At 43.7% G+C, this 19,647-nt stretch overlaps 1 protein-coding gene across 4 annotated transcripts in view; it reads right to left on the reverse strand.

Annotated features, from left to right (window-relative positions):
• Window positions 1-19,647, reverse strand: part of bmpr1aa (bone morphogenetic protein receptor, type IAa) — a 320,584-nt gene that overhangs the window by 144,996 nt on the left and 155,941 nt on the right. The window contains exon 1 of one of the 4 annotated variants that reach the window (XM_072491832.1): window positions 9,407-9,427. The exons of the other annotated variants lie outside the window; for them this stretch is intronic. The gene's annotated coding sequence lies outside the window, so the exon portion shown is untranslated. Of the gene's footprint in view, window positions 1-9,406; window positions 9,428-19,647 lie in introns of those variants that run through there. 4 annotated transcript variants of the gene reach the window in all.

Genomic DNA, 19,647 nt, shown 5'->3' on the forward strand with positions numbered 1-19,647 from the left:
GGATATAGGCAGAGTTTTGGATCAATTGAAGTTTACAGAGCACAAGTTGGTCAGGAGAGCACTGTAATAGCTGATCTAAAGGTAACAAAGGCATGGATGAGGATGGATGAAGGATTCATCAGAAAATAAGCAGAGGGATGATGTTATGGAACTGGAATTAGGTGACCGCTCCAGGATACGAGATTGTATTCTCACCTCAGTATAAAATAGATGTCCAGGTTGCAAAAGGTCTTACAGTTGCCAGGGAGAGCAATGGTCAATGGCTTGCAAACATAGAACATACAGTGCAGAAGGAGGTCATTCGGCCTATCAAATCTGCACCGACCCACTTAAGCCCTCACTTCCACCCTATCCCCGTAACCCAATAACCCCTCCTAATCTTTTTGGACACTCAGGGCAATTTAGCATGGCCAATCCACCTAACCTGAAAGTCTTTGGACTGTGGGAGGAAACCGGAGGAAACCCAAGCAGACACGGGGAGAACGTACAGACTCCGCACAGTGACCCAGCGGGGCATCGAACCTGCGACCCTGGCTCTGTGAAGCCACAGTGCTAGCCACTGTGCTACCGTGCTGCCCTTTTACAAAAAATGAGATAAAAAACAGAGTGGCAATGACTGTTGTCACGATGGTTTCTGTCTATCCAAGTTAACTGGAGGAAATTTCTGCTTATCCAAGGCTTGTGACAGATTTTGGTGAAACCCAAAAGCATAACTGACATATTTAATAAATGGAACAAATATCACAAGCAACGAAAAACAGTTAAAAAAAATACTTTTCATAATACAGCAAAGACCGGTGCCATCCGGCTCAACCTTTGCTGGCACTCTGATGAAGCTAGTCTCACTTCCCTGTTCCTTACCCAAGGTCCAGGACTTTTTTTTCTCCCTTTCCAGTATTTATCCAATTCCTTATTGAAAGGTATCATTGAATCTGTCTCCTCCGCCCTCACAGGCAATGTACTCAAGATCATCATAAATGACTGCGTGAATTAATTTTTCATGCTGTCTCTGGTTCTTTTGTCAACTACCTTCAATATGTGAACTCTGGTTCCTGCCACTCGAAACAATTTCTTGCCCTATCTAAACCATTCAGGATTTTGAGCATCTCTATGAATTCTCTGCCTAACTTCCTCTCTTCCAAGCAAAACAACCCCAAGTCTCTCTTCCCTGGTCCCATTCTAGTGAATCTTGCCTGCGTTTATAAAGGATAGCATAACTTCCTTCTTTGTGCATGTTCCGGACGCCTGGTCAGCTTTCAACAGTGGCTAAGAGATTGGACCAGATGCCATAACATTTCAAAGTTTTAATGCGGTGGCAGAAAGATCATTTTGTTCCAGGAGTGATATTATATGAATTAGGGCTTGGTTATTTTATAAGCAAACTTTATTAAAACAAAAGAGAAGAAAACAGTGTGTAAACTTTTACTTCTGCCTAACACTAACACATTACATGCGGTTTCTTAACCGTAACACTCTAGTTCCCATTAAACAACACTGTACGTGAGTATGCAGCTCTCATTCCACTTACACAACCAGGCAAAGGCAATACATGCATTTACGAAGCAATTATTCCTTTGATCGAGTCATTTGTTTGGAATTCTTTTCCAAAGCCTGCCTCTGTGGCAACTTTCATGACCTCACTGGTCGATTGCAACAGCCTTCTGCCTGTCATTGTTCAGAACAGCATTCTTCCTATTTCTAAGCTCTGCCAAACTCCTCATACAAAAGGTTCTCCCCTGAGATGGCCAGACTTGAATCTATTATCGTTATCTTCGCTGATTGTCCACTCCCGTTGCCACAAAAATTCAGAGCTATGCCGTTCATACCCAAAAAACCTTTCGTGGACAAATAGGTGATCAGACTCTGATGGGATAATGGCTTGTCAAACAAGGTTGTCCCGCATGACAATGTGTCTTCAGTAGATCATCTTAGATGAACCGGGGCATCCTGTGTATTCTCACTCACGAGGTTATGTCTGAATGGGACATGGTAACTCAGGTTTTGGGTGTATCCCTCGGACTCTGTTGCTAGCAGTCTTTCCCTTCATTCTATTTAACCCTTAAATTGCCTGCTACATCTTGGACCCCATTTCTGGCCCAAGTTCCTAACATCTCCCTATCATGACAGTGCACTCGACGGCTCAGTTTATAAAGTCAATGTTCTCATGTGCCTACCGGCCTGTAAACAGCCATTTCAATTTTGCCCTGCCACCTTCAAAGAATTGTGTACATACATCACCAAATCTCTTTGTTCCTGCACCCCTTTGAAATTGGACCATTTAGTTTATAATGCCTTTGATTCTTGCAAAAATAAATCACTTTGCTGCAAAAATGTTTTCTATTATTTATCTGTCCATTTTACCAGTTGCTTACATCCTTCTGAAATCTGTCATTATCCTCCTAATCGTGTACTATATTACTGAGTTTTGAGTCACCTACAAACTTTGAAATCATGCTGTGTGCCCAAGCACAGGTCAGTCATATTCAGTGGTACCAATGCCGATACCATTGCACACTTCCCTCCAGTCTGAAAAACAAATGATTACCACAACTCTTTTTTGTCCTTTAGTCATATTTGTATTCACCGGCCCATTTTATCCCATGAGCTTTAATTCTGGTAACAAGTCTCTTATGTGGTACTTTGTCAGATTCTTTTTGAAGGTTTGCTAGATTCACATCAACAGCGCTACCCTCATCAACTCTCTCTATTACTTCAAAGACTCAATCAAGTCAAACGTGACTGGCCTTCAACATACGTGTGCTGGATCTCATTTATTAACCCATAATTATTTTTGTCCTGGATTAACGTGCCAATGGTTCTCCAACACAGACTTTATGCTGGTTGGTCTGTAATTGTTGGATTTGGATTGATCCCCCTCCACTTTTTAGATTGGGGATGGGTGCAGCATTAAACATTTGGAATCCTCCTGTCCTCTGGCACCATAACTAGAGTGGATTAGAAGATTGTGACTAGAGTCTTGGCTATTTTCACCCTTGCATCCCTCAGCAACCTAGGATTCATCCTACCCTAACTGGGTGACTTTTCGACTTTTGAATGCTGCCAACCTTTTTAGCACCTTGTGGTAACTTGAGATCACAAAGTAAGTAGCCAACTGTGTTGTTTAAAAAAGAAACTTCTTTATATAAATATATCATGAAGTTTAACAATAACAGTTAACTCAGCAGGGGTCGGCACTGTGGAGCAGCCGTTAGCACTGCTGCATCACAGCGGCGAGGACCCGGGTTCGATCCCGGCCTGGGTCACCGTCCGTGTGGTGTTTGCACATTCTCCCTGTGTCTGCGTGGGTCTCACCCCCACAACCCAAAGGTGAGTTGGCCATGCTAATTGTCCCTTAATTGGGAAACAAAAGAATTGGGCACTTACATTTTAAAAAAAACTTTGAACAGTAATAACTATGAAAACAGAGCTCTAGTAAAACAGGTCTTGCTGACAAGCACCCTCTTGCAGGCGGAAAAAGCCCACCCAAAGCTCGCTCATACTCAGAACCCTCAAGAGATGCCAGTAAAATATTTACATAGGAAAAAGGCCTACAAGAACACTCTGTACTCAAAATGACACTGTAACACACCTCTTCATTTTATCCCGTGTAATTTCTCCACTGCCTTCTGTACGGTCATATTGACATTCTTCTTCTTCTTTATTAAAGACAGATGTAAAATACTCATTTAGTGACTCAGTCATGCCTTCTGCCTCTGTGCAGTTCCTAAATCGCTTCATCCTTCCTTTAACAATGCTTTTACTATTTATACACTGACAAGAGGCTTTTCACTTCTTGACTTACGTCACCCGTTAATCTATTCTTAAGCACGCTGTTTGCTTTTTTGTTTCCTTTTTCAGTTCTGCCCTATATTGTGTGTTCAGCCTGGTTGCTGAGTTATGAATTTGACATTTAAGTTTCCTTTATCTATTTCATTTTAACCTTGAGATCTTTAATCACCCAGGGTGCGTTAGCTTTGGATAACCTTCTCACTCTTATGAAAGTATGAATAGTTTATTCCCAAACCGATTCCTCTTTAAAAGCCTCCCATGGCGTATTCAAGGTCTGCCTGACAATCTTTGATCCCAATCTACCTGGGCCAGATCCCTTTCAACTTACCATTCTTCCAAATGAATAAGTCACATTTTATTTTTCCTTGACCTTTTCTGTAATTCCTTAAACCCAATGATATTGTAATCATTACTTCTCAAATGCTCTCCAACTGAAACATGCCCACTTCCATTTCTGAAAACTCGATCTAGCGATGCTGGGCTAGATGCATATTGATCAAGAAAATTCTCTTGGACACATTTGGGAAATTCCTGCCTTCAACACTGCTATTTCCCAGTCTACATCAGGATAATTGGAGTTCCTCATTATCATTCCTGATTTTAAAAAAGAATTCACTCATGGAAGGTGGCCGTTGCTGGCTAGGCCAGCATTTATTGACCATCCCCAATTGCTCCCGGGAAGGTGATGGTGAGCTGCCTTATTGAACTACTTGCAGTCCATGTGGTGTAGGTAACCCAAAATGCTGTTAGGAAGGGAGTTTCAGGGTTTTGACCCAGTGACAGTGAAGGAATGATGATATAGTCCCAAGTCAGGATGGTGTGTAGCTTGGAGGGAATATTGAAGGTGCTTGTATTCCCTTACATTTGCTACCCTTGTTCTTTTAGATGTTGGGGTTTGGATCTTTGGAAAAGGTGAGTTGCTGCTGTGGTGGAGGGAATGAATGTTGAAAGTGGTGGATCGGGTGCCAATGAAGTGGGCTGCTTTGTCCTGGATTGTATCAACCTTCTTGAGTAGTGTTGGAGATCCGTAAGTATCTGATTCCTGACTCGAGTCTTTTAGATGGTGGACAGGCTTTGTGGAGTCAGGAGGGGGAATGACTCTCAGCAGAATTCCCAGCCTCTGACCTGCGCTTGTAGCCACAGCATTTATACAAGTAGCCACGTTCAATTTCTGGTCAATCGTAAGCCCCCCCCCCCCAAGATATTGATAGTGGAGGATTCAGTGATGGTAATGCCATTGAATATCATTAAATGTTGTGTCACTGCCTGTCACTTAATGTGTATGTTGCTACTAATCAGCCCAAGCCTGAAAGCTATCCACGTCTTGCTACTTATGGACAAGGTTTACTTAAGTACCTGAGAAATCGTGAATGGTGCTGAACATTGTGCAATCATCAGTGCAATCATCAGTGAACATTCCCACTTCTGACCTTATGATGGAAAGAAGGTCATTGATGGAACAGCTGAAGTGGTTGGGCCTATGAGAGTACCCTGAGGAACTCCTGCAGCGATGTCCTGGGGCTGAAATTATTGGCCTCAAACAACCACCTTCCTTTGTGCTAGGTATGATTCTAACCAGTGGAGTTTTTCCCACTGGAAAAACTTGATGTCACACTCAGTTAAATGCTGCTTTAATGGTCAGGGCTGTCCTCTTGGCTCACCTCATGAGTTTGGCTCTTTTGTCCATGTTTGGACCAAGGATGCAATGGGGTAATGTGGTTAAGGAGCAGAGTGTGACCTTAGTGGAACTTAAAAGGAGTGTCAGTGAGTAGGTTATTTCTATGCAAGTGTCACTTGATAACACTGACAACAACACTATCCATCATTTTGCTGGTGGTCAAGACTGGGCTGATGGGGTGCTAATTGGTTGGTTGGACTGGTCCTATTTGCAGATAGGGCGGGCATACCATAATTTTCCATATTGCTGGGTAGATGCCAGTGTTGTAGCTGTGTTGGAGCAGCTTGACTGGGGCCTTGGCTAGTTCTGGAGCACAAGTCTTCAGTATTATTGCCGGAATATTGTCAGGGCCCATAGCCTTCAGCTATTACTTGACATCACGTTAAATGAATCAAATTGATTGAAAACTTGCATCTGCGATGCTGGGGACCTCAGAGGAGGATGAGATGGGTCATCTACTCGGCACCTAGTTGTAGATAGTTGTAAATGCTTTAGCCTCGTCTTTTGGACTGATGTGCTGGATTCTCCCATCATCGTAGCTGGGAATGTTTGTGGAGCCTCCTCCTCTTGCTTGTTGATCAATTGTCCACCACCATTCACAACTGGATATGGAAAGACTGAAGAGCTTAGATTTGATCTGTTGGTTGTGGAATCACGTAGCTTGTGTACCGAGTACTGCTTCTGTGCTATGGCATGCGAGTAAGTCCTATGTTGTAGCTTCACCGGGTTGAAATTTCATTTTTATGTATGTCAGGTGCTGCCCTTATACTCTAGGAGTAAGAGATATGGCGGGTCATAAGGTTACAGATTGTGGTGGAATACAATTTTGTTGATGGCCACAGCACATATCTCATGGATGCCCAAATTTGAGCTGCTGTGTGTGTTCAAAATGGTGACCCAACCAATACCGTCATAGACAAATGCTTCTGCGACAGGTGGATTGGCAAGAACGAGGTCATGTAGGTTTTCCCTCTTGTTGGTTCCCTTGCTGCCTGCCGCAGATCCAGTCTAATAGCTATATCCTTTCGGACTCAGCCAGCTGACTCAGCAGTGGTGACGGGCATTGAAGTTGTTCACCCAGAGTACATTCTGTGCCCTTCCAACCCTTTGCGCTTCAGTGCTTCTTCCAATTAGTGTTCAAACACGGAGGAGTACCGATTGCGCAGCTGACTTTACACCACTGTGCTGCCGGCTCCTCTGGGTTTGTGCTGCAAGTGGGAAAGGACATTCCCAAGGCTGGTGTCTGGGACATGGATATAATTCAGTGAGTATGACTATGTCAGGCTGTTGCTGTACTAGTCTACGAGTCAGCTCTCCTCATTTTGGCACAAGCTTCCAGATGTTAGGAAGGATTGACAGGCTGGGGTTGCCATTGTCATTTCCGATGTAAGGTGATCCAGCCAGTTTAATATGCTTTGGACTCCACAGCGATTTGATACAACTGAGTGGTTTGTCAGGCCATTTCAGAGAGCATTTAAGGATCAATCACATTGCTGTGGACCTGGAGTCCCACATAGATCAGACCAGGTAAGTAGATTCCCTTCTTTAAAGGTCACTAGTGAACCAGGTGGGCTTTTATGACAATTGTCAATGGTTTCATGGCTATTATAACTGAGACTAGCTTTTGATACCAGATTTATGAAATAAATTCCAAGTCCACCAGTTACTGTGGTGGGATTTGAACCAGTGTCCCCCAGAGTATTAGCCTGGGCCTCTGGATCACTTGATGTTAGGTGTAAAGTGTTGGTTACACCTGGAGTTACACCAGGAAAAGATGTTAGTGGTGTAAAGTCACTTCCCTAGTTCTTACATCTTTTCATTATTTGCTTGCAAATTTGTTCCTCTGTTTGTTTCCCAATATTTGGGAGCATATAGTATGCACCAAGGGTGCGATCTACTGGCCGCGACACCCCTCCCACCCCAGGCGAACGGGACACGGCGTGCCAGTAGATGCCAGGAGAGGCCTCTTCCAGGAACTGCCTGGCTCGCCATGCCTCATGAGACCTAAAAGGATCTTGTGAGACACTGCAATCTGGATCCCGCCCATTGTGGCCGGCATCAGTATTTGGCAAATCTGCATATTAGAGTGAGTAGCTAATATGCAGATTTACCTGATCTACCTGAGGAGTTGTGATCTAACCCCTTCGCCTCAGAGACCTTAGGTGAGTGCCGTTCAGTACTGGTTCCCACAAACGGGGACCAGGCGCAACAGCGCTTGGGGGCGGGGAATCGGAGGCCCCCGGAGGGTTGGCTTCTGGGCAGGGTGGCACTCTGGCGCTGCCACTTGGGCACCTAGTGCCATCTCGGTGTCATCCTAGCACTGCCAAGGCGTGCAGCTGGCATTTTGTCCACGCCAGAGATCGGGCCTGGGGGTGCCCTGCCAATGTGAGGTGGGGACGAGGATCCCTTATAGGTGAGTTGAGGGGTACTGGAGTGACGTGGGAGGGGGGGGGGGGGGGGGGGGGAGAGAGAAGAGATTGGGGTGCCATTTAAAGATGGCGTCCCAATCTCCTCCTGCACTGAGCACAGGTCCTCAGTGCAGGAAATGGGACTAAGTGTGGCTTTGGCGGGGTATTTCCCGTTGAGGCTGCAGACTGCAACGTAGTGACATTCGACAGCATGCTCTTTCTCAGCACTGAGCGCGCCAGGAAACACCCGGCTAACCGTGCTCAACATGGGACGCTGTTGCAATTTGGTTAGATCACGCCCCTAGTTGCGCAACAGCTCCTTCTATTGTGTCTTCACTCCAAGTAAATAGATTCTAATGTCAAATGCTCAAGCACATCATCCCTTTCCACTGTTGTAACAGTATCTTTAATCAGTTTTGCACCACTACTTTGTTCCCCTTTCCTGACCTCTCGTGAATCCATTATAGCCAAAATTATTAAGAAACCATTACTCCCCTCGCTTTAGCTGAATCTCCAGTATTCCTATTATATCATAGCCTCATGTGGCTACTTGAGCCAGTAGTTCACAACCTTGATTACCATTATTCGGCATTTACACACACAAGCACTCTTAACCCATCGTAGTTTGCCTCGTTTTCCCCCCACTTGATCCATCCTATTTCTTAACAAGGCTATATTAATCCCACTTGAGCACCATATATCTCACCTCTAATGCTTCATCCTCATGCTCTTGGGTGTTTTATTTGGATGGGTTCATTTTGATGGGTTTATGTATTGGATAAATAGCCTATCCTAATGGTTACCTCGTGTAGATCTTCTGAGATAGAGAATACAAATAAACCAAGTCTGTTGTTATTGATAGGACAATCCCAATTTCTTCCATTTTCAAAATTACATTTCCATTGTCTTTATTCACCATTCAGCCTGTCTGCTTGTTTACTTGAAATGGAAAACTTCTTGGGATGCTAGCACAACAATTATGATTTTATCAAAATCCCACTGTATGTCCAAAAAGCTAGAGGTAAAACTAGAGGCGTTAAATTTTTGCTAGATTGTCATTTAGATCAGTATTTCCTCAAACTCCTGCCCGAGGTAGATATCAAACAGAAAATTGAAAATTAATGGCTTTTGTGGTTGAATGCAGATCGGGGACACGATGATGGGGAATAGCTCATGTTATCGACGGGTAATAATTCTAAATTCTAAACACAAATCCCAAGGTGATGGTCCCAAATGATTAATCGTATTTCAATAAGAAATAAAGATGTTATAGCTCCACTGCCTCATCAGTGGCTCCCAGCAAAATGCACAAATACATGCTCTGAAAAGCAAATCCACTGTTCCCTGACATCATTGCAGAGATAAATCGATTTGTAAAATTGAGAAACAAGTCCATTCACTTTTTCCATTTAACTTCTCGGCTGATTCCAATTCCAATGAGAAACAGTAACACAGCAACAACTCGAGTAGATAGCATGGCAGGGACTGGCTTTCAAAACACCACTTTTTTGGTTAAGTAAAAGGCACATACCAAGAAAGATGTCTGGCAGCCAAACCAATGTTTTTAAAGCTGTAATCGGAGACTTTTTAAACAAATGGCCTTTCTAATGAAAGCATGCCTAGACTGCGTCTCTAGCCACTCTTTCATCGTGTGCAGCAAGCCTTTCAAACTGTTGGCTCTTTGCCACCTCCCATTACAGTGAAGGCTGAAGAAGTCGAGAGCAAATTCTCCCTTTCCGTAGGCCCCTCCTCTTAAGCTGCCCTAGGCGCCCAGGCTGACATGCCTTTTAAGCACTGCTAGACTGCAGCACAGACTTTCTGGCTCCAACGCTATTGTTTGCTCGGCTGCTCTGCCACACATTCAGCTCTTGATTAGCATAAGAATATTGCCATCTCCCAGCAAGCAATCACTGCTGAGATCTTCACTGCTTAAATACCTCCATTCCTTCACCGTTGTTCTGCACATTGAAAGCTGCATGCGGCCAATGCTGTACCGCGCTCATTTTCTGATTAAAACACAAACTCACAACAGACCAGACTCTGTTGAACTTTAGTTTACCGTCAACAGGTTTTGACAAAAGCAGTGAGGCAGAACACAGGCTAGCTTTGAAGTTTTGATTACTTAACCAATTAATTGCTGAAATTTAGTGTAGGGAAAAGCGTGTATTATTTGGCTGTAATAAAGTTCCACAATTTTTTTCTGAATGACATTGTGTCTTTTCTCAACAAACCGTCTTTAAAATAGCTTTACAACTGTTTAATTCGTGGCCTCGGTAAACATTCACACCCAAAGATCCTGCCAAACAGCAGGTTTCTAACCTCAGCCTTGTCATTAACAACGGCATCAAGCGAGACGGCAGGGGAAAGGTCCCTAACCTACACCTAACAGTGAAATCCACAGTGCCACTGACACCACAAAGATCAGGCGAACTTTCCTCACAGGTTGAGGTGATCATGAACAAGAGGTGCCATTTATTTTGGTGGGGGGGTGGGGTTTGGATCATATGAACTAGACAAAATCAGACAGGGATAATTGTAACTTTTTTTACATTAAAAGTTTCTATGTAAAACAAATTACTACAATTTTATCTCAAAACAATCTGTTGTACTGCTTTGCTTTAACCTCTGGAGAGCCGCCACCAACAAGAACAGCTGGAACCTTTATAGGCTCCAGGACCCATCTTAAGAGTGTTTTTTGCTGGTAGCTCTGGAGGCACAAGAGGTCCCACCACAAATGTTGCTATCACCAGCCGTTAAAGTATGAATGTCAACAATAAAGCCATAATGTGCAGTTTTTAAAATGCTATTCCAGCTCCTGTGGAATCCACCCTACAATATAAATAAGATCATTCCCCCTTCAAGAGCCACAACAATTTATACGCAGACGGTCCTCCGATTTATGACACAATTGGTTCTTGAAAACATTGTAAATTGAAACATGGTAAGTTGGAACCGATTTTCCCATAGGAACAATAATATAAATTGGTTCCTGAACCAAGGCTAGGAATCATCCATGGATGCCTGGCGGTGTTAAATGCTGTCAAACTCTTGCCCTGTCAAGTTGCTGAAGGGACTTCACACAAGTTCCTTGGTTAGTGTGGAGGATATAATGAAGCCATCGATCACGGTCAGTTAATCTTGAACTTCTGCAAGTCTGAGCGCATATTAAATACAACATTAAAATCACAATAGTTGCGACAAAACAATTTAACAGAATAAAACACTTGCTTCCAATCTCATAAAGGCAGTTGGATCTGTCCAGTCATACAGATGGGCGACGCAGAATGTAAATGCACACGCATGAAAGTTCTTATGTGGTGGTTGTGGTGAACCACTGTTATTGTAGTTCCACTGTTGTTCCGCTATTACTTACAGCGCTGTATATATTCTCTGTTACTGTTTGTTCCATTGTTGCTCACTGTTATATATTGTTGTTCTTCCGTGGCTCCGCCCCACTGGTTGTTGTATATAGCTGACTGATCTGTAGCCCTGTCTCCAGTCTGGGTTCAGCAGCAGACAGGCTACATCTTAGAGTATTAAAACCATTACTTTGTTTCCTACAACTAGCCTCGTGTGTAATTGGTGGTGCATCAATTTAATACTCTAAGATACTACGATGGATAAGTCACTCAAGCCTGAGCGATTGGACCTGGACCCAGGGGCAGCCGACACCACCACGATCTTCCAGCATTGGCTAAGCTGTTTCGAGGCCTACCTCGACTCTTCCACTGACGCCGTCTCAGGGTAGCACAAGCTTCGGGTCCTCAACGCCCGGGTGAGCCACCGACTATTTACCCTCATCAGAGACGTGGCCACATACGACGAGGCGCTTACACTCCTCAAAGGGCAGCATGTGAGGTCGGTAAACGAGGTGTATGCCCGGCACCTCCTCGCCATGAGGCGTCAGCGTCCAGGAGAATCTTTGACCGAGTTCCTGCGTGACCTGCGGATACTGTAGCCATCTGGGATGGCCACGTCCCGATTACAAAATGGACACCCGCAAAGAATGCAGGGAAAATTGGACAATGCTAAGAAACAAGCCGGTGCAAGCTTTGTCTGTTGATTAGAACTTTAAACGCTCAGACAGGACAGAAACTACCAAACGATTTACATACTAATGAGCCATCTCCGGGGACAAAAGGGAAACATTTAGATACACAATGTTAGGACAGACTCCTGGCGCCAGAAGAAGCTTAGGCAAAGCTGACTGACAGTCACCAGGACACGCCCAGCGATCAGGGAACCACCCCTCTATTGGAGGAAAATCGATACAGATGATTGGGAAAGAGCCAATTAGTTGAGGCCAAGTTCAAGGTCTGCCCAAAAGAACGTGAAGCCCTTTGCAGTACAAGAGGTATAACCCAAGGGAGAATCTTCCTCCTTTGGCTTTGGTTCTCAGCGAAGAGAGAGACCAGCCTAGCAGCTACAGAAGACCAAGTAAGTTCCAAGTCAACGCACGCTACGAGATAGACGCTCCTAGTTGCTACCTGTAAACAGCTCAACCCATCAGCCTCAGAACCGAGCAATGGCCATTGTTCCTCTGACTGAGTGGGCGCCCGAAGCTAAGTATAGGCCTTAGTAATAGTGGTAGTTTAGTTTGTAGAGTTTATGCATGAGTAGATTTGACTGTGTAAATAAATGAGCATTGCTTTTGAACTTACTAACTGGTGTATCGCGTCATTGATCAGTATTCGGTTCTGAACCTTGTGGCAGTGTCGAAAGATACCTGGCGACTCTTGAGCAAACATGATTAAATAGAGCCAAATTAAGAACCAACCAAAAGTTAGCAACAATACTCACCCAGAATTGTAGCTGCCAGGCAGTAACGGCAGTTCAACATACCGAGCTCCTGATCCGGGACGCCTGTGTGGCCGGCGTTAGGTCTGACTACATCCGTCAGCGCCTGCTCGAAGGGGGTACCCTCGACTGAAACAACATGGTGCGGCTCATGAACTCCCTGGAAGTGGCCTTCCAGAATATGGATGCCTTCACGCCCGACCATGCGGCATCCTCGTGGGCGTCCTGGGCGCAGCCATCACCCAATCCGGGGGTGGCAAAAGCCTGTGCCGCGCGGCAGCCCGCCAACTCCGGGGGACCGTCCTACTGATGTTTTTCTATTGCCCCCCCCTCCCCTCAAACAAAGTACCAGTGGCACCTAATGGCATTAAAGATCAGAAAGCAATGTTTGGGGGGGGTTGTAGACCTCCAGTTATGAGCAATGCTGTTTGCTCAAATTAACAATATACATCCAAACGTATGAATTAGAAGCAGGAATTGGCTACTATGCCCCTTGAGCCACCATTCAATAAGATCATGGCTGATCTGGCTGTAACTTTAATCCCACATTCCCACCTACCCCCGATAACCTTTCACCCCTTGCTTATCATGAATCTATGTAGCTCGGCTTTAAAAATATTCAAAGACTTTGCTGCCACTGTCTTTTGAGAAAGGAAGTTCTAAAGACTTGCGGCCCTGACAGAAAAAAATTCTCCTAATCTCGGTCTTAAATGGGCGACCCTTATTTTAAAATAGCAACCCCTAGTTCTAGATTATATTGAATTCACCTCAATGAAACTTGAACTTTGTGCATGCAGAGCTGTTACAGAGGCATGTCTGCAATATTCATAGAATCATATCATAGAATCACTACAGTGCAGGAGGCCATTTAACCCATCGGGTCTGCACCGACCCTTTGAAAGACCACCCTTCCTAGGCTCAGGCCCCCACCCTATCCCTGTAACCCAGCAACCCCACCTAACCTTTTTGGACAATTTAGCATGGCTAATCCCCTAACCTGCGAAAATGTCCCGATATAGCTTACATAGATAGAAGAAAAAAATGAATGGAATATTGGAGGTGTTGAGCAGCACAGTACAATAAGTAGGAAAGATGACTGAAAGCTTGGTTAAATATATGAGTCCAAGGGCAAGTAGACTGTTGTTTATAATACATCACTGCTTTCAACGCACAGAAAACAGTTTTTGGACGAAGTGGTGAAAAAAGTTGCCTTGATGGTTGGATCGTTATTGAATACCTGTCTTCCTCCGCTATCTCCATCTTCCCTCTCCAAAAAGTCAACTTGTTCAAGATACTAATGCCCATATCCGGTTATGCCAAGTACCATCTATTTCTTTCGCGTAGCCCTAGCTGACCAAATGCGTTCTCTGCTGATCAACACAATGAATTTACTTGCTGATCATCCACTCTAACTCTGCTAACTCCTCACATTTTGATCCTCTGAATCAATTGGATTTGTTTATTGTAACATGTACCAGGTACAGTGAAAAGCATTTTTCTGCGAGCAGCTCAGATTAGTTAGCACATGAAAATAAAATAAAAACAAAATAAAATAAAAACAAAATACATAATAGGGCAACACAAGGTACACAATGTAAATGCATATACACCGGCATCGGGTGAAGCACACAGGAGTGCAGCATTAATCGGGTCAGTTCGTAAGAGGGTCGTTTAGGAGTCTGGTAACAGCGGACAAGAAGCTGTTTTTGAATCTGTAGCCTTTTGTGTATCCTTCCACCCCACACACCACCATCCGCTATCATTGACAATACAACATTCAATGGAATTCCCCATCTAAAGTTCATCTTTCCCTCACCTTTTCAACCAAAATGTCACTCCAAACTCCTCACTCCAAATCCTTTCTGCACTCTGTTTGCTTGGGCAATTTTCTAATTTAAGGCATGGTGTACATGTCGGTCTGTGCTATTGGTAACTGGAGCTAACTCTGTAAATTTACCATACATGGTGTTTGCACATTTTCCCCGTGTCTATGTGGGTCTCACCCCCACAACCCAAAGATGTGCAGAGTAGGTGCATTGGCCACGCTAAATTGGAAGAAAAAAAAAAAAAGAATAGGGTACTCAAAATTATTATTTTTTTAAAAATGACTATACACGAGTTACTTAAAAAACACCAGGCATGAGCTCCAACTGAATAACCCGTGTGCGATTATTTAAAAAGTACAACCAAATTAATACAGAGGAATAAATTATAATGGGCCAAATATTCAGTATCACAAAACTAACAAAATGTTATCAAAATGACATCAACTTTGTAAATTAGGTTTATAGCCTGAAGGATTAATAACCAGATACAGGCCATGTGCCTCATCGAGAATGTTCCTGGTTCAGATATCTGGAGTAAGGGACAGTGATGAAGTCTGTTTCTCGGCGCACGGTAGCATGGGTGGCACGGCAGCACAGTGGTTAGCACTGTTCCTTCACTGCGCCAGGGTCCCAGGTTCGATTCCCGGCTTGGGTAACTGTCTGTGCGGAGTCTGCACATTCTCCCCGTGTCTGTGTGGGTTTCCTCCGGGTGCTCCAGTTTCCTCCCACAAGTCGTACTGTTAGGTAATTTGGACATTCTGAATTTTCCCTCCGTGAACCCAAACAGGCGCCGGAATGTGGCGACTAGGGGCTTTTCACAGTAACTTAATTGCAGTGTTAATGTAAGCCTACTTGTGACAATAAAGATTATTTAAATTGTAAATGAGAAGAACAATGTTCAAACCAACCAGTATTTCTTAAATCAATCATGCAACACTCCTGTGTACCATAGACAGTTTGAAGAAAGAAGTGTCTCAAACAAAAAGAGATCATGCTTATAATCTTTAACTAGATACTGAAACACATTTAAAAGGAACTGTTTAAGATTAAACAATTAATTAAGTATTTGTGCCAGCTTTCTCCTCCCTTCTCTGCATTGCAACAGTCACAATAAACTCAAAAATAAGAACTGTAAACAAGATGGATGAGATAATGAAATTCTTATTTATTTTACCCCAGGTACCAGCAAACCCTACAGTACTTTGCTAACTGGCTGCTCAACATCCATGAGCTTAACTGCTTTGATATCTTATTTAGGTGCGTGTTTGTGCAACGACTTTTATGTACAGGGGTAGTGAGCAACGAGCTGCAAATGTGTTGTATTTGTTAAGACCAGCCTGGTTTACTGCGTTTTCTTGGCAGCCACTCTTACAGAAACTTATAAGTTTATAATGCAGTTAGACCAGTTGCATGAGATCTGTACTTACGACAAAAGCACTCCTCCAAGGCTAATCTGAAAGCATCTTTACATCGGATATATGGCACAGAAGCACCCTATTTAGCTAAACCAGTTGAACTGATGTTTATGTTCCACTCAAGCCTCCTCCCATCTTTCCTCATCTAAATCTAACATTGCAACCCTCAATTCTCTTCCCCCTGAAAAGCTTGTCCAGCTTCCTCACAAATGCATCAATACTATTTGCTTCAACCACTCCATGATAACGAATATTACATTCTCACCATTCTATGTGTAAAATAGTTTAGTCTGAATTCCTTTAAAAAAAAAATTAATTGGATGTGGGCATTGCTAGCTCGGCCAGCTTTTATTGCCCATCTGTAACTGCCCTTGAGAAGGTGGTGGTGCGCTGCCTCCTTGGTCCGCTGCCATCCATGTGGTATAGGTACACCCACAGTGCTGTTAGGGAGGTTGTCCCTGGAATTTGACCCAGCAAGTGAACATACATTACAGCGCAGTACAGGCCCTTCAGCCCTCGATGTTGCGCCGACCTGTGAAACCACTCTAAAGCCCATCTACAATATAGAACATAGAACAGGAATGGTGATAAATTTCCAAGCCATATTGGCCAGTGGCTTTGAGAGGAACTTCCAGATGGTGGAGTTCTCATGCATCTGCTTCCCTTGTTCTTCTAGATGTAGTGATCGTGGGTTTGGAAGTGTTGTTGAAGAAATCTTGTTGAGTTCCTGCAATGCATCTTAAAGATGGTACACACTGATGCCACCGTTCATCAGTGGTGGAGGGAGTGAATATTTGTGGATGGGGTGCCAAACAAGCATGGAGTACAAATTGAGCGGGCTGCTTTATCCTGGATGGTGTCAAGCTTCGAGTGCAGTTGGAACGGTACTCATTCCATTACACTCCTGACTTGCGCCTTGGAGGTGGTACACAGGCTTTAGAGAGTCCAGGAGGTGAGTTACTTGTCATAGGATTCCTAGCCTCTGATCTGTTCTTGTAGCCACAGTATTTATACAGATAGTCCAGTTCAGTTTCTGATCAACGTTAACCCCCAGGATGTTGATAGTGGTGTTTCAATGATGGCAATGTCATTGAATGTCAAGGCGGCAATGGTTGGATTCTCTCATTGAAATACTGGCCATTGCCTGGCACTTGTGTGGCATGAATGTCACTTGCCAGCCCATGCCTGAATATTGTCCAGGCCTTGCTGCATTTGGACATGGACTGCTTCAGCATTCGAGGAGTCATTAATAGTCCTGAATATTGTGGAATCATCAGCGAACATCCCAACTTCTCGTCTCCCCAAACCCACCAGACCAAACTGCCCTACCCCTGAATTTGCATCTTTTCTATATCCTCCCCAATTTCCCATCATGTCTTCTCAGAACAGAACTTGTTCATGTCATCCACCTCCTGCTCCCTCGACTCTATTCCCACTAACCTGTTGACCAGTAACGTTCCCTCTTAAGCTGTGAATGTATGCAGCTGTGCAACTTTTTGGAATGCCCCACGCACAACAGGCCGCCCATGACAGCAACCTCGATAGTGGAGAGACTCCAACTATAAAAACTCAAGTGAGAGCAGGAAAAATGCAGCTGTGATTGGAGGAGTTTGTGCTTGGAGGAAATCTGATTGGAGAAGCAGGAGCTTGAAAAAATGTAGCTTTGATTGGACAAGCAGCAAGGTCGAACTGGTGGGATGAGCAGGTATGTCCTGAAGTGATGGAACGATCAGGCAAGGTCTCAGAACCTCACAATAGACTGAGCTTCAGAAACTGAAGAGTGACAAATCCCCATGACTAAATGGTTTCCATCCCAAGGTGTTGAAGGAAGGAGGTGGGAACATACCTGTGTGAAAATTTTGCAAAGTTATTTTGATTTGGGAGCCATTCCTTTGGATTAGAAAATTTCAAACATTATTCCATGTTTTAAGAATGAATAGCGAGGGAAACCAGGGAATTTTAGGCGAGTTAGCCTAACATCTGTTATCTGAAATGACTAGAGTTTATAATTAAGTTTCATAATTAAATTTTCAACTGAACAAAGAGCCAGAATAGATTTATAAAACGTAGATCAGACCTGATTAACCTGACTGATAATTTCTTCAAAAAAAAAAATTCAAGTAGTGGACAGAGAAATGCCTATGGATGTTATTTATATGGACTTCCAGAAGACATTTGATAATGTACCTCATAAGAGACTGCTAGCTAAAGCTGAAGCTCATGGGAATTAAAGACAAATTATTCACCAGGTTAGGAATTTGATGAGGACAGGAGACAGAGAGTAAGGATAATAGGCTGAACATAGTAACAACATAAAAAATAGGAGGTGTAGACCACATGGTCTATCAAGCCTGCTCTGACATTTAAAACGACCATGGTTAATCTTGGGCTTCAACTCCATTTTCCTGCCTGGACCCATGTCCCTTAATTCCCGGAGACCAAAAATCTGTCCATCCCAACCTTAATTTATTCAATGTCTGGTATTCTAACTGGTTGGATGTGACTAGTGGTGTATCACAAGGATCTGTGCTGTGGTCTCAAAGGAATAAATACACGCAAGATTCTAAAACGCTACTGAAAATTTAACAGCATTAATTTTCTTTTTATTTGATTTCAAATTTACTAACCTTCAGCAGTACACCTAGTCATTTATCCCTTATTTACATTTTTTCTTCTTCCATACTGATAGTAACTTTAAAAATATATATAGGTTTTGTGTTTTTCCTAATTGCACAAAGCCACACATTACCTTGACATTAGTAAGAAAATTCAATCTGGAAAAAAATGATCGGAAATGTTACTGTGGCACAGTCTATGGCGCTGAGGACCAGGGTTCGAATCTCGGCCCTGGGTCACTGCCCGTGTGGAGTATGCACATTCTGCCCCTGTCTGCATGGGTTTTACCCCCACAACCCAAAAATGTGCAGGTTAGGTGGATTGCCCATGCTAAATTGCCCCTTAATTGGGAAAAAAATAATTGGGTACTCTAAAGGAAATGTCACCGACCAGAAACGTCCCATATTAATTACAATGTTATTGATATTGTTACTAGTCTTTCCCCTCAGATACTGCTCCCACTTCAAATCTTCTCCCATCACCCCTCCTTAAAATAAACCTAATTTTGCACCTAGTCCCAGCCCCACTTGTGATCGCTGACCTACTTTGGCACTCAATTAGGTATTAACATTCCCATTCTTATCAAATCTCTCCAAGATCTTACCCCTCCCTAGTTTCTTTGGCCCTCCTCCTGATGACCCTCTAAGATACCTGCGCTCCTCCTTATTTAGCTCGAGCATTCTCAATTTTAATCATCCTACTATTGGTGGGGGTGCCTCCAGCTGCTGAAGCCCCAAATAGTAGAATTCCCTCTCTGAACCTTCCCATCTCTATTCCCTCTTTAAAGACACACCTTAAAACATAGCTCTTAGTTCAAGGTTTTGGTCACCTGCCCTACCATCTTATCTGGTTTGGCATCAAATTCCCGTTAAATACCTTGGGACGCTTTACTTAACGGCGCTATCAATAAAGTTGTTGCAACAAAGGTTCGGATTTGGGCTTCAGCAACAAATGAGCTGAGGCAGAATCGGCAGAGAGGCAATATCACGGAGGTGGACATAAACACTGTGATGGCACTGATGTGGTTCAAAGCTCATCTCGGAGTCAAATGTGACACCAAGGCTGTAAAGAGTATGCTTCAATCTCAGACTGTTGCCAAGGAGAGGGATGGAGTCAGT

This window comes from Scyliorhinus torazame, chromosome 28, assembly GCF_047496885.1.
Source record: "Scyliorhinus torazame isolate Kashiwa2021f chromosome 28, sScyTor2.1, whole genome shotgun sequence".
In the NCBI taxonomy this organism is placed as follows: Eukaryota; Metazoa; Chordata; class Chondrichthyes; order Carcharhiniformes; family Scyliorhinidae; genus Scyliorhinus; species Scyliorhinus torazame.